The following is a 12,908-nucleotide window of genomic DNA, read 5'->3' as shown; positions in this document are numbered from 1 at the left end:
GAAATATAAAAATTAAAGAAAAATGTTTCACAACTAGAATGAATGAAAATTGGATCCGGGCATGCAAGGCCTGCTTACTTACTTTGGGTAAAAAAAGAATGTATTTTATCCAAAAGTTTTCCAAATTATTTTCTGGAAGTTACAGCTAGATCAAATTTGATTCCCCAAATCCTTTGGGGATCGTTTGGCAAATATAATATGTTAGCAAGTAAAAATTCCCTTCTAAACTTCCAAATGGAATTTTCTGCCACAATATCAGAAAAATATTACCTGAATTTATCTTGCAGGCAGACTAAATGACATCTTACCTTTGTCCTTTGAAATCACTTTCAAGAACTAAGTCAGAAAAGAAGAGACCATTTTTTAACGATTTGCTCTCCTTATAGCTGGATTTTGGTTATAACTGCCTGAAGTATATTTAACACACATTAATATTGGTGTTTACCTCTTAAAAAAGTCAGGTTCTATAAACAAAACTCTAAATGTACCCGCCAAATATGCCAAGTACCAATGAAAATTATTACTTCTGAAAGTTTTAAGTAATTGGTAGTTTCCTTGATGTTCTAAAAATAAGGCCCCTACATTCTTCAGCCAAATATCTTTCCTTTTGATAACTAATAAACGTCAGGATAGAACATAAGAATTTTGTCATGAACATCCAAATAATCACAAAGTAAAACATAACTCTAGTACTTTTCATGGGGCCAATTGAATATTTTCATGGGGTCTATGAAAATTTTCCATGAATTTTCCATGCAAATGTTCATGGGGTCCATGAATAATTCTCATAGATTGCTGGGTAGAGTTTTATGTGGTTAGCAGTGAATAATTCTCATTTTCTTTCCCCCTGTGGAATTCTTCACTATGAACCCTGTGTTGCTGGAGCAACATCAATGCACATTCCTATCAATTTTTTTTTTAAAGCTCATTTGTTCGGAAGAATTTTGACAGGGCTTCAAAGATATTATTAGGCTGAGTTGTAGCCCAAAAGGTTTGAGAAACAGCTTCTTTTCTTCTTTGACATCCTTAACCACAAGTCATGCATCAACACATGATGCTGGCCATAGTTTTGAGGGGACAGTCATAAGATCCATGAAACTAATAGTAAGCAAAGGCAATGATTGGATCTTCTGCAAAATTCAATGTGTGATATCATCAAGGTAGACATTCTAAAACTTGACTATAACAAGGACAATTCTGGAAAAGCTTCAAAAAATCCTCTCAGATGAACTTTGGGCAGCGTTCAGAAGCCATAGTTCCTGAAAATTTCTTCAGCATTGTGTAGTTTGGTCCTCCAGTGATTTAAAAAGGTACTTTGTACAATCTCTTAGCAGTTATTACAGTTTTTTCTTTAAATCTTTTCTGATATTATTTAATAGTAAATGCTGCAGAGAACTGCACTCTAATAATAAAGGCTACCCATATAAAAATAAGGTTTGTGTGAATTTGATTTAAATATCATTAAAGCTAGGATAGATGCAATAGGGGTTGCTTTGATTCGTGTTTTTAGGTATAAAACACACCAAGGAAGTTACACATTTGTTTGCAGTAAACCTAGCCTTGATACATCTGTGTTCTTGCTGCTATCTTCAGCTGCCTTATAGAAAAGACAATTTTTTTTCACAAAACATATTTTCAAGACTGCCAAGCTAATGTGGAAGACTAAAGTGATGTTGATAGCAGAGGATAGCTGCCTTCCTAAGCCCAAAGAGCAAAGTATTTGTTCATTCTATACATAAACTTAAGTCAACATCCTAAAACATGCCACCGTTTAATGGAGACTTAGACTAGTTTTAAAATATTTTCATGATTCTCTGATTTTCCTGATTTGCTGTTGGAATAAACTCCATTGTCAAACATACTGAGATACATGAAGAGAAAAGTCATTCCCCTAGTCTCCTTACAAACACATCCCTCTGATGTAAATCAAGCTATCCACCCTATTCTTCATACTCCTACAAACATACACATTCATATTTATGTTAACACACATTTAGTGTTTTTATTTTATAGTAGTACTATCTTGCACATTTTCTTGCAACTTGCTTTATCACTTAAGGGTTTCTCATGGATGATCCAGCTGGTCCATCCACAGACATATAAATCATTTTAAGGAATTCAGTTTGAATTAAAATGTATTAGAATGGAGAAAGAATTTTTAATCATACTATATTTTCATCTAGTTACATGGCATAAGTTTTCATTTATCAAGATTTTATGTCTTCCAAGAGAAAAAGTTCTTCATACAGCTATTATAATTTTTTTGTTAAATTTATATTGTTTTTGTTTTTGTTATGAAAAGGTGTGTTTTATTTTCCATTTATAGTTAACTGTTATTGCTAATATGGTGAATTTTATTGATGGTCATTAGCTATTCCCTCTATGGTAAAGAAGGTTATACATCCATGCTTATTAGGTAAAATTTGCAATACCTTCTTAGAGATGAAGCACACTTCCTTCTCCCAATTGGGCTGACCATATGACTTCCTTTGGCCAATGAATGTGAGTGAACATGACATAAACACATCCAAACAGAAGTTCTAAATTCAATTGTGTGATTTCACTTGACCTCTTGAGCTTCTGGTTTCTGGCATAAAAATGACCAGGTAGGAGCTCTTCAGCCTAGATCCTGGAATGAGAATTCTTGTGAAGAAGACCTGCAGCCAACCCATAGCTCAGAGTAGAATAGCAGCCAACTGTCAAGAACTGTGAAAGGTCTCATATTTTATCTACTTTGAGGCTAAGATGGTACCTTACTAATTTCATGGATACTTCCTGGGTCAGAGACAAAAGCTATTATAACAAAAGGAGCATCCAAATGTCAGCATGATGTTTTTCTTCCCTGAGTCTCCATTCTCACATTGGTGATGTGAAGGGGTTCAGATGGATGCCTAAATGCATAGTAAGTTACATTACAGGAGAACACTGAACTTGAAAGTCCATCATTTCATGGCAAGCAGTAAGCAAGCTTACTTTTTACCCCAGAGGTAGAAATTATCTCTTCCCTCAAGGCTGTCCACTGCAAACACCCCTAAGAAATGGCTGGGTTAAAAAGTGATCAGGGACTTCCAGATCCAAAAGCATGTAGGAACTTGAGACTTATAGAGCAGTGTTTCCCAACACCAAACCTCAGCCCCCAGGTAATGTCAGTGAGAAATAAAAGTTTGCTATTGTATGCCTCTGCAATATTAGGTTTGTTTTGTTGCACAGTAAAGTGAACCAAAGCAAAAAGCACAGAGAAAAAGCCATTGATGTTTGTATATTTATCTTATATCCTGCCACCTTACCTAATTCTCTTACTTAGAAAAATTACTGTAGTTTCTTGGGTTTTCTAGGTATAACATCTTCTGCATGTAAAGTGATTTCTCCTTTTTTTCACCCAGTATTTATACTGATCATTATTAGTTTTCTTATCTTCAGTATTAGCCTAAATCTCCAAAACCAGTTTTGAATAATAATGATGACAGTAAATATGCCACTTATTAAGCTATTTTGTCTCTTAGTTCTAGACCTATCCTTTGATGCTTCACTTCTGACGCCAGAACTGGAACTCTGCAAACCATGTTTTGCTTTGCAAGGTGGTCCCCTGTTAATCTGCTGATAGAGCTACTGCTGGGAGATCTCAGGCTGAAGAAGAAAGACTTGTTTCTTCCTATTTGTTTTCTGGGAGCTTCTTATTTGCTCCCCATTCTTATGGCTGTCTTCTCACCAATGCCTCTTCATCACGGTAGCAGATTTCCTTCCAATAGCAGCAGGAGAATCCCATAAATGGTTTTCCAATATGTGCAGAAGCCACCTCATTGCACTCCCCTGCCCTCATTCAGAGGTACCAGAGGTCAGAGTTTCATTTCCACAAGGGCCTTTCTCCAAGCTTGTAAGTTTTCATAAATCCAACCTCTCTTCTTGGTCCCATTCAATCATAGGATGGTAGGTTCTCTCTGTAATTGCTACCTCTGATTCCAAGTTTTCTCTCTTTTTAAAACTACCTTATAAATAATTTGACACCTAGTTAATAATTCCTCCTATTAAGTTTTTTCTGCAAAAATAACTGGTGTGATTTCTGCCTCCTGACAACCTCTGACTGATAAAGTAGTCAGGCATTTCTATTTATTTTCTGATTTTAATAATGATAACCGAAACCACTCACCTTTTAGCATGTGGTTGCTGGGTTTTGGTTAATTGCTGCTGAATTTTATCAAATGTGTCTATTATATATTGACATATTGACAAATACATTTTTCTTTAATTGTTAATGTAATAGGCTAGGTCTTTTTCACAATGTTGAATCTTCTTTATATTTCTGGAATAAATAGCTAACACTTTTGTAGCACTTCCTACGTAAGAACTTCCAATGCATAGATTCACTTAACAAACCTACTTGACCATGGCTTATAATTACATTGCCAAATATAAATTGCCAAATGTTTATTTAGGACTTATATTCATAGCTGAAATTGAACAAAACTTAGAGTTATATATAATGTATGGTTATTACTTGTTTCCTACCACCTTATTGTCTCTATTAAACTGAAGATCTTTGAAAATCATGCCTTACTGATATTTTTCTCCTATTCAGTCAATATCACACAAGACCATAAGACTGATAAGTGCTACATGAATAAATACATTTAAAAGATTTTAAAGTAAGTCTTCTCTTTGGAAAATCAGCATTTATTCTGTAATAAATTTTAATTTTACATATTCTAAAGTATAAGAAATTAAAATATACAACAATAGATATATTTAATATTAATTCAACTAGATCTTTCAGGGCATATGTGTTCATATTAGAACACTGAAATTTTGTAAATTTTTGCTGATGCTCTCTCCTTAAACATGTTTTCATAGAGTTTTTAAATTTTCCAACACTTAATATCAATAATTACTTTTGCCTACTTTTGAGTTACTGTGTTATGTTATGTAGATTATATCAACATTATTTCTCTTTCCAGAAGATTAAAGACAAATTAGTAAAAGATATGCATCAAAGATTCTAAATGTATGAAACCATTTTAAACAAAATGCTTTTTGTTAAGGTCGAAATTGGATTTCCATGGTTTGGGGCTTCAGGGCTTCTCCTGCTTTGCTCTCACAGATTCAAAACTTGAACTAGACATCAAAGGTTATTGTGTTGCTCCTGTAAGGTACTAGCTAAAGGATTTGGCAACTATTTCTATGACTTAGCTTTGCTTGGATTTTTCCCATCAAAACAACCGTTAATATGTCTTTGTAATTAAGTTTTAGGACAAGATATGTAATTATTTATTTGTGTCTTTTTTAAATTGCATTTTAAGGATCTTCTGTGTGCACAGCAAAATACTGGTGGACAGATAAGTAAAAATGTATCCTCTATCACTAAAGATCTTATATAGAAATATTAGTGTAGGCCAAACTTTTTTTTTCAATCTCAATAGCAATAGGAAAAAAAAACCTATCAAAATTAGAGGAGCACATAGCAAAAGTGGGAGTCTGAGGGTTTTTTCCCTATTTGTTTTTGTTATTTTAATTCTAGGTTCTAATTTTATGTGGTTTGGGAGATGATTGGGCATTTTGTAATAATAATCCTGAAGCCTCTTTTTCTCATGTTGTCATGTCATGTTTGGGTGTAGTAATATAAAAGATTATAATCAGAACTTTTTTTTTTACCACTATTTTTGTTTTTACCTTCTCTACTTTTCCAAAGTTTATAACTCTAATTTTCATTGTAAGGAACGATTAATATGTATCTTTTTACTAAAATACAGTGTTATAAAGTTTGGGCTGGATTTATTTAAGAAAAGACTATTTTATTTTATTATGTAGTCTGAAAATGACCTCAAATATCTTGTACCAGTTTAATTCCATTTGTATACCTCAGCTTCCGTGGGGTGTGTGTGTGTGGGTGTGTGTATCATACTCCCGATGATGGCAAAAACCTACACAAAATTTTGAAAACCACCAACATGGGGAACTATTTTGATGATATTCACCTAATCTTAAAATGAAATTATGTCAAAGAATTATAGTTTGATTATATTAAATACAGTCTATATTACTATCCTATATTTTTATCTCAGTTTTTACTTTCCTTCTAAATATGAGATCTTTCTATTCAAAGGTTTTCTGGAATTATGATTTAAAGACAAGGAAATAAGAAATACATATAGTTTATAAGGTGTTAAGTGACATACATGGAAATCTACTTCAGGAAATTAAAATGGCAACTTGGAGGAATTAGTGTTTCTTTTAAACTAGGTTTATTAAGAAATATAAATTGTCTCATTCACATCAATTACGTGATATTTAAAAATATTAGAAAGTTTGTAGTTTAAAATTGACTTATAGAAAAGGTTTGTTCAGTTTTTCACCAACAGTCTGGAATGCTAACCAGAGGATAAAATATAAAACACATTATCTATTTTTAATATAATGTTATCAGCCCCTTTATTGTATTGCTTACTTATTATACAGTTTTTTAAAAATATTTTTTGTTTGGTTGGTTGATTTTTTTGTTTTGGTCCTTTAAAAAATGTTGATGCCATTTTCACAGGGAGAAAAAAAAAAGCATAGACCAGAGGGAGAAAAAGGATGTTGAACAAATGTTAGTGGAAAATTACTTAGGACACTTTCTTGGTTTTAAAATTGAAGTTGACATCTTTGAGTTGTTAAGTTTTTTTGTTTGTTTTGTTTTGTTTTTGTTTTGTGTTATTTAAATTTGAAATCTCTAAGATTTTAGGAAAACAATTGGAAGTCAGGAAATGATCCTGAATGTGTAAAGATAAAATATGGGGAAAAGGATGAAAAGAGAATAACGGAGAAATTTCAACAAATGTTCCACAGCAACATCTTTTCTGTTTTGCAAATGTCTTTGCAGGTGCGTTTCCTATCTTGCTTTTTTGGTTAAGGAAGAATGTTTATCATTTTCTGAATTTACCAGCAACTGGTGTGTGCTGAGGGCTCATTTATTTCTTACAAAATGTCGCTAACCCACTCCTGTCCTCTTAAATTTAAAACAGCTGCTACCCACTGGCAGGATCTAAATCTTAACAGAGACAGAATTCCAGATTCTCTGTATGCCTGTATTACACTATTGTTAATAATAATCTCTGTCCGTCAAGGTAACAAGAGCACAATGTGTGTCTATGCACATCATTTCTCTCTTAAGTATATAAAAAGCTAAGGCTTTTATTTTGTTAATAAAAACTCATGATTTAATTAAAAAAGAAACCTCTGATTGTTGCTGCCATTTGAAGTCCTATAATTTAGTTTTGCTTGAAGCACCGTATCTTTCAATGTTGTTTCCTTTCTCTGCAGTTATTATTTTTTAATATTATCTATGAACTAGAGTGGCTTATTTCCTGAGAGAAAAGAGCAGAGGGGTCCAAGCTAAAGGTTAAAAGGCAAAGCAAATTTGGAAAAAGAAACATATATTTAAATTTTTTATTTATAAATTTATAATATTATTTTTGGAAGACATTTCATAATTTAGAATTTGTAATCCTGTCCACATTTATTTGTAGAGACAGCTCCAACTTTTTCAATGAATGCTTCACTGCTGAAAATATGAATTTTGACATAATCATTAAATACCTGGATTTTCAAAGATACACAACTTTTTTTTTCCATTTTTTTACTTGTTTTTACATTATCTTACCGAAAAGAATAACTTTGTTTTTTCCTCCTAGATTTTTCCTGCAGAAGAACTGTTCAATTTCTATAAAGGTAGGTTCATCTGATTTGAAAAATGCTAAAGCTTATTTTCATTTATAAGATAAATCACTGAAAGAGACAGTGAAGAATTCAAAAGGTACTTCATGTTCTACCAGAGTGAAATCCAAATCATTCTTCTCCACAGTGGATTCATGGTTTCCTGCAAGATAAGATCTCATCCTGTTAAAGACTTTATCTCTGAAGAAAAGAGAACATAATTTCTCCAGGGAACTCTAGTATCATAATTCATAAAATCAAATATATCAATAAGCACAGCTCTTATTTTAATAGTCATCCAAGTCTCTGGAAACTAGAGTTTAATGCATTGATGTTACATTGTAATATGCTATAATAATATAAATACGTAAATCAGAACAAATAGTTGTTTAATTATTAAAAAGTTTTCATTCTCATGAATAAAATTAAAATGCCAGTAATCCTTAATTACTACATTTAGAATCCCTTCCTTAGTGATGAGAATTAACTTTGCAATTTAATTTGACACTTCACGGTGTGAAAAAGAAAGATAAAAAATAAGCCTCTTGGGAAAGGGAGGAAAATTTCCAGTCTCTAACCAGCCAATCCAATTTAATCAGCTTTCTCCACCCTTGTCTCTTTCTTTCTCTTCCCTCCTCCCACCCACTGAAAGCACTGGTGTTTCCACCTCAAGCCTTTCCCAGTCCCCCCCCCCTTTTTTTTTAATAAACAGAACTAACTTTAAAGATCTGTGGTTTGAATTTCATTTCATCTTGACGTGTTTGCCTGGATTTGTTTCCAGCCAGTATGGTAGTCCAGAATCTTAAAAAGATTGAAAAAATATATAGCCTCTATTAAAGATGAAACATGACCGTCTAGATATAAGACACATGAACCAAATATGGCAAAAATTTCCAAATATTTAATACCTTTTTACAGTGCCTCACTTAAAAAAATGTATTGAAAATCTATCCACGATGGCATGAGACCCTGGATTCAGTCCCTGCCTAGAGAAGTTCACAATTTAGTATGAAAGTCAGATAGGCAAACAAGTACGTTTCAATATTAGATAGCAAATTCTTACATAAAGAGTCTTATGGTGTTGTGAGGAAAAAATACGAAGGCTTCCCAGAGGAGGTGACATCTGATCCAAGGCAAACAGAAGGATAAGCAGAAGGTGGGAAATTTATCGTTGGCAGAGAGAAGTCCACATGCAAAGAAGTGAGCAATGGGGAATTGGGGAATATAAATATATAAAACTGTCTGAAGGACAGAGTCAGTGGTGGCAGAGGAAGTTGAGGAGAGAAAGATAAATTGGAGCCAACCTACGAAAGCCTTTGTATGTCCTGGAGGCTAAGGACTTTAAGCAGAGAAATGACATAATCAGCTTTAAGATGCTAAGAGTTCAGGCTCTCTGAGAAATTGTCACACAAGGCCTGAGATTTGCATGCAGCAATTTATACAGGGAATAATTTTGGGAACAGTACCTGTAAAAGAGTAAAAGGGAAGAGGCCCAGGAAAAGGGGAAGTTGGCCCTCGATGCAGATGCATCAGAGGCTGCAACTGATCCCTTGGAGCCACAGTGGCTATTCAGAGTTGTCCTACCTTGAAGCCAAGGCCTCCACTGAGAATCACTGAGCACAAACTGACCCCAGGGACGAGGGATAGCCTTGGGCAAGGCTGATTCCTGCAGATGAGAGCCATTCCTGGAGAGGGACACAGCTGTGAGCCATCACCAACCAACATGTCCAGAAGCTGGAACAAATGTCTCCATTCAGAGGAGGGATCTGAGCAATGTGTCATAGAATCCACGACAGAGAGAGACTTTATGGTTTTTTGCTATTCTTGGTGGTGGTGGTGGTTTATTTTTTTAGCCTAAACCTGACCATAGTGAGAAGGATGGCCTTGAGTGAGGAAAAGGTTAGTTAGGAAGAGTTCAGATTGAATTTTGTGGGGGAAAAAAAAGATAATGTCAGAGATGATGCCAAAGGTACTATAATAATTCAGTTGGGGAAAGATAGCTGTCACACAAAAGGCACTGCAACAACCTGAAACAAAAGCAAAAATGAACTTTTGGGACTTGATCAAGATAAAAAGATAAAAACCTTCTGCACAGCAAAAGAAACAACCAACAGAACTAAAAGGCAGTCTATGGAATGGGAGAAGATATTTGTAAATGACATACCTGATAAAGGATTAGTATCCAAAATCTGTAAAGAACTTATCAAACTCCCTCGGTCAGCAATCCAGTTAAGAAATGGGACAAGGCATGAATAGACACTTTTCCAAAGAAGACACCCAGATGGCTAACAGACACATGAAAAGATGCTCAACATCACTCATCATCAGGAAAATACAAATCAAAACCATGATGAGATACTATCTCACACCTATTGGAATGGCTAAAATTAAAAACACAAGAAACAACAGGTGTTGGTGAGGATGTGAAGAAAGGGGGAACCTCTGGAAATGTTGTTGGGAATGCAAACTGGTGCAGCCACTCTGGAGAATAGTATGAAGAATCCTCAAAAAGTTAAAAATACAACTACTCTATGATTCAGCAATTGTAGTACTAGGTATTTACCCAAAGGATACAAACACAGTGATTCAAAGGGATGCATGCACCCCAATGCTTATAGAAACATTATTTGCAATAACCAAACTGTAGACAGAGCCCAAATGTCCATCGACTGATGAATGGATAAAGAAGATGTGTGCGCTCTCTCTATATATATATATTCATATATATATATATATATATATATATATATATATATAAAAGAATGAAGTCTTGCCATCTGCAATGATGTGGGTGGAGCTAGAGAGTATTATGTTAAGCGAAATAAGTCAGTCAGAGAAAGACAAATACCATAAGACCTCACTCATATGTGGAATTTAAAGAACAAAACAAATGAACATAAGGGGAAGGGGAAAAGAGAAAAAGGAGAGAGGGAACAAACCATAAGAGACCTATAGAGAACAAACTGAGGGTTGATGGAGGGTGGTGGGTGGGGAATGGGCCCAATGGGTGATGCATATTGAGGAGCGCATTTGTGATGAGCACTTGGTGTTTTATGTAACTGATGAATCGCTGAATTCTACTCCAGAAACTAACACTGCGCTCTATGCTAACTAAAATTTAAATAATAATAAAAAAGAAACTGGTCTACTTTACATGACAAGAGTAATATATTTCCAATTTAAAAAGAAGTAATATATGCTTTAGAAGTAATATATGAAAGGAAAATTCAAAGCAACTTAGTGTAGAATGGATGTCTCTTTTCCTGCATGTTTTTGGTGTGTATATAAGTAAAAATGTGGTTAGGTGCCCATTCAATCGGATAGATATGGCAGGAATGAAAATTTTAAAGTGAAAAAATTATTTTTGCTTCTATAAGTAAGAAGATACTGATAGCAAGGAAAATCTCTAGTTAGGAAGGGCACCTGGGTGGCTTGGTGGGTTAGACCTCTGCCTTCGGCTCAGGTCATGATCTCAGGGTCCTGGGATCGAGCCCCACGTTGGACTCTCCGCTTGGCGGGGAGCCTGCTTCCCTTCCTCTCACTCTGCCTGCCTCTCTGCCTATGTGTGATCTCTGTCTGTCAAATAAATAAATCTTAAAAAAAAAAAAGGAATATACTTGACATTTTTGTCAACTGTAAGACTCAGAAACCATAAATATTTTTCTGAGTTTCGCCATCTTTACCTGGGGTTCTTCAGGTATCATCCTAAATTTCTACTGACATCACCTCTCTGTTTTGTATTCACTCTAAAGGGTGGCTTTGTAGTTATAATCAGATAATAATTAGAGCACAAGAACAATGTAAGACAATAAAGTATTGTTTAAATATAAGGCATTTTCCTGCACATATATGAGCTTTTGTCACATCTACAATTTTGGTCCATGAGATTTGAGTCATAAGAACCATCATATGTCTTTAATTCTTCTAAATTAAATCCAATCTGATTTAGCTTCCATACTAGAGAGGTTGAAAATGCTTGCTATCTCTCTCTCTCTCTCTGTCTTCCTGGCTCCAATTCCTTCTCTCAGGGTTGTACACAAACCCAGAAACGATGGGGAAGAGCCTCAGATCTTCAGTGCCTGGTGGCTGCCACTTCTGGTCATCCTGGCCCAGGGGTTTCTGTCATCCATTCACAGTTATGAAGCCTCATGCCTCTGCATCATGCTTGGCCTCAGGACCCTCTATATAGAATCCCAGGCTGAGGTCTAGCTTCCCTGGCACACATACTCCTAAGTGAGCCCCTGACAGAACCTACAACTGGTGTGAATCCCCTCTCAACAATCCCATTCTCAGCCCCCAACTATCTGTCTTCTTCCACCTTTGCAGATGTTTTCCAAGTATGGATCCTGGACCAGTGGCACCTGAGGACTGTTTTTCATTTTATAGTTTGTCAGGCAACTCTAATGTGTAACCAGGGTTTAGAATCATTGTTATAGATTTAAGAACGATGATGATGACAGAGATGTTGAGAATATTCATAATATAAATACATTTTAAGTATTTAAACGGTTATAGTCCAGTACAAATAGGTTTTAAGGGAATTTAGAAGAGAAATCGATTGATCAGTCTCTTCATTTGCTGAGAAAAGCTTCTTTGAAAAAGTGGGATTTGAGGAGTACTAGCTGCAGAATATTCTGGAGCTTCTCCTTCCTGCATGCTGAGGGATTACTGGAGCTAGGCTGCCATTTTGGACTGTGAGATGACTGGGAATGTAGGTCATGCATGACTGAACAACAAGATAGAAAGAACCTGAGTTGCTGACATTTGACATGGGCAAACTGGCCCTTGGACCACATATATCCAGACAGTTTTTACACATGAAAGAAATAAGCCAATCCCATTTAAGCCTGTTATCTTGGGGTTTTTCTGTCATTTGCAACCAAGGTCAACAGCTGTACCTACTACATGTCTAAACAAGAGAATCTCACCAAAATAACAAACTGATGAATTACTCATATTCTATATAACCTCAGATCTTAAAGTATAATGTAAAAGTGACTGTGACTACCGTTTGTGGTATAGAACAAAACACAAACCTGATAATTAATAGATATGCACTTCCCTTCTCCCATGTGTCACAAGAGAACTGTGAGGCCCGGGAAAGAAAGTTGCATGCTGGGTAAGTGTGTATTCTGTGAGTCAATCAATACAACAGTCACACATGCCAGGCCATACTGTGAACCCGACTGTGTATTTTGCATTTCAATTTCTCTTAAATATTT

The sequence above is a fragment of the Lontra canadensis genome, unplaced genomic scaffold (assembly GCF_010015895.1).
Source record: "Lontra canadensis isolate GAN:19392208 unplaced genomic scaffold, GSC_riverotter_1.0 scaffold100, whole genome shotgun sequence".
NCBI lineage: Eukaryota > Metazoa > Chordata > Mammalia > Carnivora > Mustelidae > Lontra > Lontra canadensis.
This window is presented reverse-complemented; position numbering follows the sequence as displayed.